General features: G+C 53.3%; 1 long non-coding RNA gene across 1 annotated transcript; it reads right to left on the minus strand.

The window, feature by feature from the left end:
• Positions 1–463: 463 nt before the first annotated feature.
• On the minus strand, positions 464–11626 carry LOC104973254 (uncharacterized). The gene is made up of 3 exons (XR_001501251.3): positions 10248–11626; positions 3702–3799; positions 464–2653 (listed from the first exon to the last, which is right to left on the minus strand). It is a non-coding gene; the product is annotated as an uncharacterized lncRNA (long non-coding RNA).
• Positions 11627–13337: the final 1711 nt, after the last annotated feature.

Here is a 13337-nt window from a genome sequence, read left to right on the forward strand (position 1 = left end):
TGGCCTTTTCCTTCCACCACTGCTGTCTCCCTGCATGACTCACCCCCTTGGCGGGCGTGTTTGCTTTTATTTTTGCTTTGTCAATGAAGATGCCGGCACATTAATTCCTGGGCCTGTCCTCCTCTGTGAGGCACCTCAGCTCCTTGTCATCAATCGTGGGTGGAAGTGGCCGCTTTCATCCATGTTGCTCGGCCTTTTAAAACTCCCGTGGGCCCTGTCTCTCCCCAGAGGGACCCTTTCTGCAGCCCATGGCTTTGACACACACAGACACGCCGAGAATGTGGGCCAGGGAACACGCCTCTCAGCCTGAAGGAGGGAACATCAAGGCCTGGGCCTTGTGAACTGGACTCCAGCTCAGGTGCAGAGGACCGGGAGATTCCTGCCTGCTCCCTCCTGGGTGGCACTCTCGGTGGTGTTACGGGAAGATCGGCCTCACACCGCCCCTCGGGCACAGGTCAGAAAGTCTGAGCCTTATGCAAGCTCCCACAGAGAACCAAGGCCCCACCGCCTCCCTGCCAGTCCTCTTGGCTCAGCTGCCTGGGCCCACAGAAGGAGAATCAGAAAGGGACACGGCAACTCCACCTGCCATGGCCCGCGATCCCTTCTACCCAGACAGTCACAGTGGTTGGGGATACCCTGTGTGTGTGTATGCAGTTGTGTACATCTTGTGCCAGGATGGAGGGTAGAGAGGCACAGACAAGAGCAGTTCACCCCGGCTAGGAGCTGAGAGAAGAGTGTGGGGACAGAAACCCTGCAGCTCCCCATCAACTCCCCATCCAGGCATTTCCTGGAAAGCTCTCTCCTTTTTTATCTTAAAAATTCACTTGGCTTTGGGTTTTATATCTGTCATCATTACAGTATAAAAATGTCTTAAATTACTTGTAATTAAATACTTAATTTTTTTTTCTGAAACCTTTGCTTAACTATTACCTTCGTGGAAGCTGAGTCTCAAAAACCTTCTAGCTCATCCCAGAGACTGAGAGCACAAATGTCTCAGTTAAAGATCTAGGAAACCAGTCTCTGAGGTAAGGTTATGGGGTGTGAAACAATGGGGTAAGAATAAGAACATTGGAAAAAAAAAGAATAAGAACATTGGGTTTACATTCTGGCTCTACCAATTATTAGCTGTGTGACCTTAGCCAAATCACTTAACCTCTCTGTGCTTTAGAACCTTGACCTATAAAACAGCATCCATCCCACAGGGCTTTTATGAGGAGTAAATGCATTAATGTATATAAAGTGCTTAGAACAGTAACTAGCACACTACTAGTAAATAGTACTAGTAGTCCTACTAGTAAATACTACACTATTAGTAAATAGTAACTAGCACTATTCAGTTCAGTAGCTCAGTCATGTCCAACTTTTTGCAACACACCAGGTCTCCCTGTCCATCACCAACTCTCCGAGTTTACGCAAACTCATGTCCGTTGAGTTGGTGAGGCCATCCAACCATCTCATCCTCTGTCATCCCCAGATGTTTGCAATTGGTTTTCTGTAGAAGACCAACATGAAACCACTGGATCAACTGCCAGGAAGTGAAATTAGAGATCACTCCTGCCTCCCTCCTAGCCTGTGCTTCCGTCCCCCAGGCCCGTACCTCGCCCCACCCACTGCGGGCTTCTAATCATGCATTCTATCTGCAGCACAGTCGTTCAGAAACTTTCTCTATTCCAGGCACTGTTCCTGGGCTGAGCCTGGAGTATTTCACGAGCCCTTCTGGGAGGGGGAGGTGGAAACATGCAAACAGCCCTTGGGTCACATTCAGAACTGAAGACCCAAAGATGAGTAGTTGTCATCCTTTTTATCAAAGAGTCCCTGCCTCACTGAAGGGAGCCAGCAGCAGAGAGATAAAAGAATGAGGGTAGTGCAAGTGTGGTTATGACGTTGACACACAGCATGGAACACCCTAGCCTCGTGTATATATCAGATCTCTTCTCTGACGTCACCTTCCAGAACCAACTGTATAAAACAACGCTCTCCCCATCCTGTCAACCACTCTCCCCTTCCCTACCTTATCCACCTAAATAGTATATGACATGTACTGACACATTTTGAAGTATTTATTTGTTGTTGGTCTGCCACACCAGAATGCAAGCTTCCTGAAGACAGGCCCTTTGTATTGCTTCCTCCTGAATGCTCTGTGTTTGCAGAGACAATGGCTGAGAGTAGGTGCTCCATAGGTGTCTGCTAAATAAAGGAATTGTGAGCAAATCCATCTTTAATGTCTTGATTTTTGCTTCGATAAAATAGGTGACGAAGCACCATTCTCACTTGCCACATGGGGAAACTCTAACTTGAAAAGAGACACTACATGATAATCAGACACATTTGTGACTCGTCTAAAGGCAGATGCAAATTAATTTAGCTGAGACCGAGGCCGTGCATGGTTTGCATTCCCTGATGTTTAAGTGATGAGGGGCCCATGTTCACAAACAGCTCAGGTGTGCCTACTCCACAAGCTCTGCCCTGCAGTTGATCCACCTGGTCCTGAAAATGGTGAGCGTGGATGCCGGGGAAGTGACTGCCTGTGGTCAGTTTTTGTAGCTGGTTTGGGATTGTGGGCTTTTGCCATTCAAGAGGACTTACCTGTAGAGTTCTTATGGGGCTGCAGGCTAGTCAGGCTGTGTGTGCAATGCCAGGACCTAAGGAATAACTGGAAATGGCCATCATTAGTCAAGTGAGAGGCCTAGAAAAGGGCATGTCAAGGATTCAGCCAAGCTATTTCAAGACCAAGCAAGAACAGGTTAAGAGAGATGAAGTTGCCTGGTGGCTGCGGCCAGGGCAGGTGGGGAAGAGGGCAGAGGGTAGGGAGATGGGGAGGGCCTCCCATCTGTGTATTTTTATTCTCCAGGGCACCAATAAAAGTCCTCCCTTGACCTCTGTGCTGCTAATTATCAAGGCACTGGTTGGCCCACTCAGAGAGAGAAATTTGCTTTGGGCCAAGTTTTCTTTCAGCAGAGCCCAGAGAAGGGCTGGAGGCCTGACCAGTGGGGCCGAAGCCAAAATTGCTATATCCGGAAGATCTACCATCAGACCCAGAACAGCCTCATCCCTGAGTCACACTTTCCTGCCACCTCGGTGTACCTCCCAGCACTCATGTATTCTGCACAGGGCTGTTTTTTCATCTTAAACCAGCGGACAAGTAAGACTCGGGATTTTTCCCTTCCCTGCTCGGTGAACTCCTATCTGCTCATCAAAACCCAAGCCAAACTACCCAAGCTAAAGCGGTTGCCCCTCTATTACCAAATTTTACGTTTCTGGAACTCTTCCCCGAGACATTGTAAGCCTATCAACATGGACTTTTGCTTATTTATGACCACATTCTCCCATCCAAGTATTAACCAGGCCTGACCCTGCCTAGCTTCTGAGATCAGACGAGATCAGACGCATTCAGGGTGGTATGGCCATAGACTACGGCCACATTTTAAATGCTGAATAAGTGATAATTGAGAAGATGACCCAACACAGCAAGGACAATCCATGCTTCCTGGCTTCAAGAGCCTGATTACATCACTCATTCCTCCCCCCATAAGCCAGGCGTCTGCTCAGCTGAGAGGGCAGGATGTTCCTGTTTGGCAGGGACAGTTCCAGGTTTTGATGACCTGCCTCAACCAGATCGATAGCTATTCCAAGTTATTGTTTATGTATGTTCCGTGGGGGCCAAGGGGAATGGTTACATAAGCCAGTGAGACCACATTCACCTGCAGCAGCTCTCTCTTCCTGGTGCCGTGGTCGCCTGGCTCCATTTAGGTGAGGGTTCCTCATGTCTTCCCCCAGCCTCTAAACTCCCCGCAGCCACCTGGGCAGATTGGGAACAAGAGCTCCTGTCAATTGCAACCCGTCAACCTTTCAGACAGGCCAGAAGCCCCTCCCCTCTGGGGGACCCTGGGGTGGAATCAGCTGGGAGAATGTCACTGCTGTTGTCTGACAGTGAGCACGGAGGCCCTGTGCTCTGGAAGGGCAAAGGGTGCACTCCAGGCTGGGCCTTGTAAGAAAATGCAGCTTCCTAAGGCAGCCCAGGCAAAGCCAGCTTCTTGATCCACCAGGGCCCCGGGGGATAGGGCACAGGCAAAGCAAATCTTGAACCATCTGCAGCCTCTCCCATGTAGCTCAGAGGTCTCAGGGCTCTGGGACAAAATTCACTTTATCAACAGCCCGTCTGCCCAGCTTGTCACTACCCCAGCCACTTTCACTGTCCCTCAAACTGACTTCTTTTTAGGAAGGTAAGAGGATCAATGCGTTAAAACTGACCATAAATGACTTCACTGTTTACAATAATCTATCATCTCATTTGACCCGCTTTAGCCTTCTTCGAAGCAGGCACTATTCTCTCTACTTAAAAGAAATTCAAGGCTCAGAGTGAGAACACTGGTACAGAAGAAACGCTTGCCCCTCGGTCTAATCCCAGAGCCTGAAGGAACTCTTTCCAAGAATCCACATTTGTGTATTTCATGGACGTTTCTGGAGGGAAGCCCCTCCTGAAGAAGGAGACAAACTTCACCCCCCAGAACAGCAGGTACAAAACTAAAACTCTAAAAAAAAGGGTGAGACACAAATCTCAAACTCCACTCTCAGCCCCTTCCTTCCCTGAGCCTTTAACCAGAATGGCTGCAGAATGAGAACCCACAGCCAGGAGAAGATTCCAGGAGGCCAGCCTGAAACCCACACCTCCCAGGCCAAGGTGATGAGGGGCTGAAAGTATTGGGAAGGGCTCAGATTGTGTCCGATTAAAAGCACGGGCCTGCAAGAAGCCAAGTGTCCCTAGCCTCAAATTCTAGCTCCTCTGTCTACTGGGGGATGGCCGTCCCTTAACTTCACGGTGTCTCCGTTTCCTCCACTGTAAAAGGAGGTGGCAGCAGTAGCTCTCTGGTGGGTGCTGCGAGAGTGTAGTCACATCATGCCCAGAGAGTGCTTGCTGCAGCAGACCACATCCTTAGAGCTGGGCTAGGAGGCTGCAGTGCTGTGGAGGCAAAGGAGTGGGTGGGAGACAGGTTTCAACTGAGCACTGCTCCTCTGTGAACTTAAGCCAGTGCCTTAAAGCCCTCTGGCTCCAGGGCTCACCTCTCAGATGGATTATCCTTTGCAGCTCTGCCCTAAGCCTTGCTTGGAAGTCACACGTAAGGGAAATGCCTTGCACGCGTAAACTGCTCCGAATTCACCAACCCTTTCCTTCTCTTCCCTGGAATACAAAATGTCCTCCAGAAAACATCTGACCTCCAGCTTTGGTTTATTATCAAGAGGGATACATGGCTTCATATGCACCATGCCAGACACAGTAATAAATGTCCCTTTCCTTGAGGAGGTAAAAGGGGAACAAGCTGGATAGGTGCTGGAGGCAGGGGAGGAGAAGAGCTGAGCAGGAGAGTGGGCAGCAGTGCGCATGCTGGGGATGTGGGTGGGGGCGCTTTCTGGCTTTATCAGGGGGTGTTCAGGGAAGGTGTGCCCCGGAGGCGGGGGGCAGTCCTCAGGCCTTGTGCATACGTGCTCAGTGGGTCCGATTCTTTGCGACCCCAGGGACTCCTCTGTCCATGGGATTTTCCGGGCAAGAATACTGGAGTGGGCTGCCATTTCCTCCTCAAGGAGATCTTTCCAACCCAGGGATGGAGCCGGCTTCTCCTGCATTGCAGGCGTATTCTAGACTTGCTGAGCCATCGGGAAGTGCCTCACGCTTCACTCAGAGCAAAGGGAGGAGCTAGGGCCAGGCCCAGAGGGCTCTGTTCCCCTGACAATTATGGAAATGACCTGCCCCCTTTCTGGGCCTGTGTTATCTCTGCAAAATGAAGTGCTCTGAAAGGTCCTCCCACTTGGAATTTTCTAGGAGGCTGGATATCAGCTAGGAGGCTTGGTCTTCCTGCTGGTCTGCGGCCTTCTGCCTGCCTTCTCCGTCTCCCACCACCTCACCTCCCTACCCTCTCCTGCTCAGACACGCAGAGATTATTTTTAACCGGGGTTTATAAGCAGGATCTGGAAAAGCCTGTCTCAGAAGTTCCCTCTCCCACAGCAGGAAGGGGAGGCGCTAGGGCGGGGAGACCTGCCCACAGGTGTGGAGTGCAGGGCGGCAGGCCTGGCCACTAATGCAGCCTGGCCGTCCCTGGCCAGCTGGAGGACTGGAAGGGGGCCCAGGGCTGGCCCTGGCTGCTCCGTTCGGGAGGACAGGGTGCGCCCATGGCAGGGGTGGAGTGGAACCTTCTGGGCTTTCCTGACATCACCTCTTCAGGAGGGGCTGATTGGCCCAGGGCTTCCCTCTCCCTGGGGGAAGGCTCCGGGCAGAGTGGCCCAATGCCCCGTATTGCAGGCCAGGCCTCTGTGCCGCTCTGGCACAGGGGCGGGGGCAGGCAAGGCCAAGTTACCTAACAGGCAGATTAAGCATGTACTTAGGGCACTGGCAGCAAAAGGGCATCAACAAAGTGTTTGGTTTGGCTTTTTTTTTTTAAGCTAATTCTTAGTATTTCAAAAATAGCAAGGCAGTAGTTGTCCCGGAAAAAAAATCAGAGCTTGGTTAGACTTTGTCACACTGATTTTCAGGTTTAGGGTGGTTTTTATTTTGACTTTGTTTGTGAGTGGGTGCGGTGGGGGGTGCACCCTAACCTCTCAGCTCTGAGGGAAGCTGGAAGTCTTAATCCAGCTCAGAGTAAGTCAAGGATCAGAAAGAGGGTAGGGGAGGGAACAAGAGGGTGTTGAGGAGGAGGAGCAGGAGATCTCAGCCCACAGCTCTATCCCCTGGAGGGGGAGGCCTTCCAGAGAGAAGGGCCATGCACTGTCACAGGGAGAACAGCTCTAGCAGGACGGGATCTGGGGAAACTACGATGTGAGACCGTTATGTGAATGAGGGGTAGGAATGCTCAGGGCCCCAGGGCGAGTCTGGAATTGCCACCCCTGGGCCGGGCCTTGCATTTGTTCTCCTGGATTCCCTGATGGCTCAGTGGTAAAGAATCTGCCTGTGCAGGAGATGCGGGTTCAATCCCTGGTCCAGGAAGATCCCCTGGAGAAGGAAACAGCAACCCATTCTAGTATTATTCTTACCTGGAGGATTCCATGGACAGAGGAGCCTGGCGGGCTATAGTCCATGGGTCATAAAGAGTCAGGCTCAGCTCAGTGACTGAACAACTGCTCACTTTGGCAGTCAAGTGCCCAGGGATGTTGGCCCCTCTGGAGGGGGACCTGGCAGCCCATTTCCTGGAAGACAGTTCCCAGGATGGTACTCAGCCCCCTGTGTCCCCTCCAGGGTAGGGCAGGGACTTGGTGCCTTCTCTCCCATCGTCTCCTAGAGTAGGAGCATACTATTCACAAAGCAACAGCCTTCTGGGCCCAAGAGGCACCCACCAGCAAATACCCGCTGTGCACCTACTACGTACCAGGCACTCTCTGCCCGTTTCCTCATTTAACCCTCAGAGTGCCTGTCATGTGGTCACTCTGGACCCAGTCTGCGGATGGGAAAACAGGCTCAGAGAAGTCCAGAGCCCACCAAAGAGCACACAGCTGCCTAGTGAGGACACAAGCCCTGTTGTCTGACTCTTGTCCAGCCTGCTGCACTCAATACCACAGGACTCACTCCTGCTCTGGGCCTCTGGAAGGGCAGAGCCCCACACTGCCTCCCTCATCCCTCTCTGAGCCCATCACGTCCAGGGCCAGGGGCCAGCGTGGGCCCTGCCACATCCGTTATGGGCTAGGGGACATTCAATCACCCTTGACCTTAGAAATGTAACAGGCTATGTAACTTGCAGGGCTCAAGCTGAAAAGAAAATGCAGGGTTCCTTGTTCAAAATTACGAAGAATTTCAAGACAGCAAAAGCATTAAACTATCCCTTTCAAACATGGTGCCCAGTGTGACTGCCCAGGTCCATGCTTATGAAACCTGTCCTGCCCAGAACCCACACTCTCCCTAGAACAAACTCTCCCTTTACCGGGAAATCCCAAGTGGGATTTCAAGGGCCCCAAGAGGACAGACCTTGGGAAGTAAACTGCCCACCAGCCTGGTTGTCCCAGTGGGCGGTCCTCGGGTGTTCAGGACCCTACACCCTCATCTTCCAAGTCACATCCACGTGTAACTAGGGCTCTGGAGAACTCGGCCCATGGCGTGCCGTCTTAGTTGGGGTGCGGCTATCTGAGAGCCCAAGTTACAGAGCAAAGGCTCTACTTTCTTCTGACTAATGCATCCTAGCACCTCCTCCTTCATTTAGTTCCTAATCCTTGCTGGAGACACCCTCTTTCCTCATCTTCCGAACAGTTAACCATCTAGGCCCTTCCCTGAGGCTCCAGGGGTTAACAGTTTCATTCTAGAACAGTGCCTGGCCACTGCTCCAACATTTGTAGAAGTGGTGGAGGTAGCTTCTGTATAACAAGCATCACCTGGGTGCCTGACATTGCTCTGGGCATGTCCACTCACACATGGGACCTCATCCTCCCCATAGCTTGGCAGGTGGGCATCACACACCCCTTTGGCCTGGGAAGAGATGAAGGCTCTGAGAGTGTAACCAGCCAGGGTTTCGTGGCCTTCCCCAATCAACAGAAATTGACTAGAGGCCAGACAAGTTCAGGCAAGGCTTTATCGGTTGCCCCTGCTACAGCAGGGGGAGCGAGAACAAACGACAGGTTCCCTTGCTGGCTCTGTCCCCGAGGGGGACAAGTTGGTTCCTTATATGCAATGAGGGTAGGGGTTGTCCAGGGGTTGAGCCAGAGGGGTGGCTTAGGTGGGTTGCCCACCCCTTAGGTTGCTGTGTGCAGGGGGCATGCCTAGTAGCCTACTTTTGCTCCTGACTCCCTGCTTTTGTTCCAAGATCTTCAAAAGTGGCAGTTCGGCTTTATGGTCTCTTTATATCTTTTGAGTCCAGAATCTGCCCCAACTGCACATGCATGCAGTTATTTTTAATCTCATATTAGCTTCTTCGCATTTTGTTGCTCAAGGAGAGGTGTGTCCAGGGGCAGGTATTGCAGCTCTGCAGCAAAGGGTCCCGGGTCCCAGTCTGTCTCAGGAGGAACGTTCAGGAGGTCCCATGGTGACTCAGTAGAGCAAAGAGACTGGGGTCTGGTTCCAAGGGGGGCTCTGACTCCAGTACAAGCTACTATTATACCTGCCTACAAGGTGCCCTGTCTGACCTGGGAAAGGGCCCATTATGGTGCCCGGCACACAGTAAGCACTTAAGTTACTATTAATCTGACTTTCCAGTAGCCTCTACAGCCTCTCCTGCTGTCTTCTCCCCTCTTCCAGCCTGTCACTCATTCATACCCATCCCCCTTCTTGTATATTCAACTTTCCTTCTGACCCTTTCCCTGTAAACATGCTTACATCTCTCTCAACTTGCATCAGAGAGACTCCTGTCCCCTGCCCCCTGGCTGCCAGGTTCGCTCCTTCCCTCCAGAGCGAGGACCCTGGGACCAGCTGTGCCTTCTGCCTTCCCCCCAGTACACTGTGTCCCAGCTCGTCACAAACCTCTCTGGCCAGGGTCTCCAGGGACCTCCGTGCTGCCAAGTTCAACAAACACCATTTGGGCCCTACCTTCCTCCATCTTGGGACTTCCCTGGTGGCTCAGATGGTAAAACATCTGCCTGCAATGCAGACCTGGGTTCGATCTCTGGGTGGGGAACCCCTGGAGGAGGAAATGGCAACCTACTCCAGTATTCTTGCCTGGAAAATTCCATGGACAGAGGAGCCTGCTAGGCTAGAGTCCATGGAGTTGCAAAGAGTCAGACGCGACTGAGCGACTTCACTTTCTTCTTTCACTTTCCTCCATCTCGGCGCAGCACCTGGGGCCCCATCCCACGGCATCTGCTTTGGCAGGCGGGACTCGACCTCCTGTGATTGTCCTCCCTTTCCTCCTGCTGCCCTTCTCCTCCCAGGCCCACCTCCTCCAACCCTGCAAGGTGAGTGCTCCCGGCATTCCGCTGTCTTCTCATTTTTCTGCTCAGGGACCTCACCTAAACTCACAGCTCTGACGACCACCATCAAGGCAGACGTCGCCTTTCAGTTCCTGTCCAGACCTGTCTGCAGAGCGGAGGGCCACAGGTTCACCTGCCATCGCCCTGAGCTTGCCCATGGCACCTCAGGCCAGTGTCCCAAATTGACCAGACTGCTTCCCCTACACCGGTGGCATTTCCTGGGCACCTGAGCTGAGGATGAGCTTGCCTCTTTCCTTCCTCCGCCTCGCCCTCACGCACCTGCCAGCTCTCCTCCTAACAGCTCTCAGAACGCCCCCAACCCCTCCCCAAGTCCCTCCCCCACACAGCCCCTCCTGAATTGGCTTCATCACCTCTTGCCTGGATCACCGCAGACGCCTCCTAGCTGGCTTCTCATGCTTGCTTCTCCTTCCAGATAGTCTAGTCTTCATGCTGCTGCCAGAAAGATCTTTCCAAATGGCACATCAGACAGTGTCCCTCTGCTCACACATCCTTTAGTGCCCTGCAGGCTTAATCTCAAGCCCCTCAGCTTTGCTCAGGAGGTCTTGCCTGCTGGTTCTGCCTCACTTCTTCCATTCCAGCCAAACCAAGCCAACTCTTCATCCTTCTGTGGTGGAAACTTACTCTCCTGCCCCCAACCTCTTCCTCCCCCTTCTCTCCTTCCTTCACAGGTCCCACTTTATGGAAGGGGGATCATCTTTCCCAGTGATCCAGATCTGTGCTCCTGGGGCCCTGTGGTCATAACACTTAGCCATCCCCTCCCTGCGCTGAGAGTGTGTATGCAGGGGGGTGGTGGTGCTAAGTGTTGTCATTGATGGGCGGGGCCCCAGCGGAGCACAGCTAAGGGTAATGACAACCGCCGACTGGCAAGGTGTTGCAACAAACTGACACACACTGCGTTAATTCTTCCAGCAACCCAGTGAGAGGTGTTCCCATCCGCCGGGAGGACACTGAGACTCAGAGACCAAAGGATGTACCCAAAGTTAACAGCAGAGCCAGGTTTTTAACCCAAATATCGATGGATGGGGCCTGTTGGGTGAACATAAGTTTTCAGGGAAGTAGGGACTTTTGCTAAGTGTTGAAGGAGAAGCAGGAGGTGCAAGGAAGGTGAGGCGAATGGAAGCAATGGCCTGGCCGTCGTCGTCCTGTCGGCCTCTGCCGCCTGCCTGGGGCAGGGGAGGGGGTGGAGAGGGGGGAGGAGACAGGAACCCTGCTCCAGGCACTGTGCCTGCGTGGGGAGGAGAGAGGGCCCTGGGAAGAAGCCACTGGCAGGTGGGACAGGAGATGAAGGGATAAGGAGTGTCCACAGGCTCTGACTCAGCTGGTTCCCAGGGAGAAGGGCTTGACCTGGACCATTGCAGGATTAGGAAAAAGAGACACAGGCTCTCAGAGGCCCTCCCCGCCCCCCTGCCACATGCTGACCCCTTCTGCCCCTGTAGGGGAGGGGGCCCCCCAAGCACAGGTAGGAGTGGATTAAGGCACCCTGCCTTTCCCCAGCTCCGGCTGTGTTACTCAGTCGCCGAGGAAACATGGAGGCCTTTTGGGGCTGGAAGCAGCCTGCAGTCTGAGGAGCCACCTCCCGGCAGACGGCTTGGCCAGGTATTTTAGCCCCCTGGCTAAGGGGGGGAACCTAAGGCAGCTCCAGCTCTGGGGCCCCTGGTCCCTGGGAAGCTCCCAGCCAGGCAGTCTCTCCTCCTCCTCCTCCCCCCCCAAAACGATCCTAATTCCAGCATTCTCCCCCACCACCCCCGCTAGTCCCTGGGTCCCCTCGCCCCACTGGAAGGGGCATGTTGGCAACTTTCCAAGTTAAGAATCAGTTGCCTACACTCTAGGCAAACGGTGGTGATGGCTGGGGCTGGGTGACGGGGGGAGGGTGCGGGTTGCACATTTGTAGGAGGGGGTCACGTGACTGTCTGGGCTGAGACCCAGGGGCGCAGAGCTAATTCCTCTGTGTTCACATGGCCCGGCATTCCAGAGCTGCCTCTCCCTGGGTGCTGGCCGCCAGCATGGGCCCCCAGCACCCTCAGCGCCCCAGACCTGTTCTCAAGGCAGTCCGGACCTCCTGCCTGGAGCTGCGGTTTCTGAACCACTGCCCATGGTTCCGGATTTCACAAGCTGGCTCCTCCTTGCAGGGAAAACCCAGGCCTCCCTGGAAGGGTGTGCCCTGGTAGAGAGGGAGGTGTGGGGGCCGGGGGCCTGGGGAGCGTGTGAACAACCTTCAGAAGTGAGAGGGGCAGTGAGGGCAGGCCGGCGGAGGTTACTCGCTGCTCTGTGACCTGGTTGCCGTGTCTGTAAAATGGGAGGATAATAGTACCCACCGTGGGTATTTTCCTGTCGAAGGAGATTACAACAAGCAGTCTCAAAGCCTCCGTACTAAAGGAAATAGCAGACGACAAAGCCCAGCCCTCTGTGGGTCCAGAGGTTGCACTCAATACTGTTTCTCCCTCGCTGTTTTATTTAGCCACCGTTGGTCAGTCTGTCACTAGGGAAGCCGCTCTGCCAGCTACACCGAGTTGCCCTGGGGCATGGCAGAGGGAGAGGAAAGCGACTGTAGAGGAGAGTGCTGGGCACTGCAGGGGATACTTGGTCCTCATGGCCACTGCCCCCTCCTCCACACCCGCATTCCTTCCAGAGACCCCCCCCAAGCCACAGTGAGGCTGGCATAGGGACCCCAAGGCTGGCACCATAGTGACGTAGATTTAAGTGCACCGGTTGGGCCAAGGGCATGCACATGCACACATACACAGACACACACACACACACACACACAGACACTTGCCCAGGAGCCAAAAAAAAACCTAATAGCTAATCCCTGACTGTGGAGGAGAGGACACCCCCCTGCCCCTAGACTCAGACCGGGGCACGGACCCAAGTCCACTTCCTTGCCCTGGACCTTCCTTTCTGTCTTTGGCTTATCCTAAGATCTACACCCAAGAGATATATATTATAAATCTGAGCTTCTTTGTGCGTCTAATACTGTCGAAAATACACACAAGATAACTGTCAACAGTGCTTCCCTTGTCGGAGGGGAACTGAAGGCCTGGAAGGGAAGGAGGCTGATGGACTTTTCACTGAGCGCCTGTTCATGCTATTGGATTTTTTTTCTTTTTGCCATGTATTTGGAATACCTTTTTAAAAATTAAGATACTCTACTCTTGGGATGGAAGAATGGTGGAGGGCTTTGCTTGCTGTGCTAAAGAAACTGGACTTTATTCTGCAGGCAATGGAGAGCCAAGGGAGGTTTCTATGCAAGGAGATGACATATTAAAGGCATGTAAAAGAAATGCCCGCTGCAGAGTCCTTGCCCTGGAGTGGGCGGAGACTGGAACCCATGGGAGGCCAGTTGGGAGGTTGTGACATTTCTCTAGAGTCTGCAGTGCGGATCCACCAACTGTGGGCTCACAATATGGTGCCCCCAGGGAGGTAAGCTGTCGCAGATCATT

This window comes from Bos taurus, chromosome 10 (genome assembly GCF_002263795.3).
Source record: "Bos taurus isolate L1 Dominette 01449 registration number 42190680 breed Hereford chromosome 10, ARS-UCD2.0, whole genome shotgun sequence".
In the NCBI taxonomy this organism is placed as follows: Eukaryota; Metazoa; Chordata; class Mammalia; order Artiodactyla; family Bovidae; genus Bos; species Bos taurus.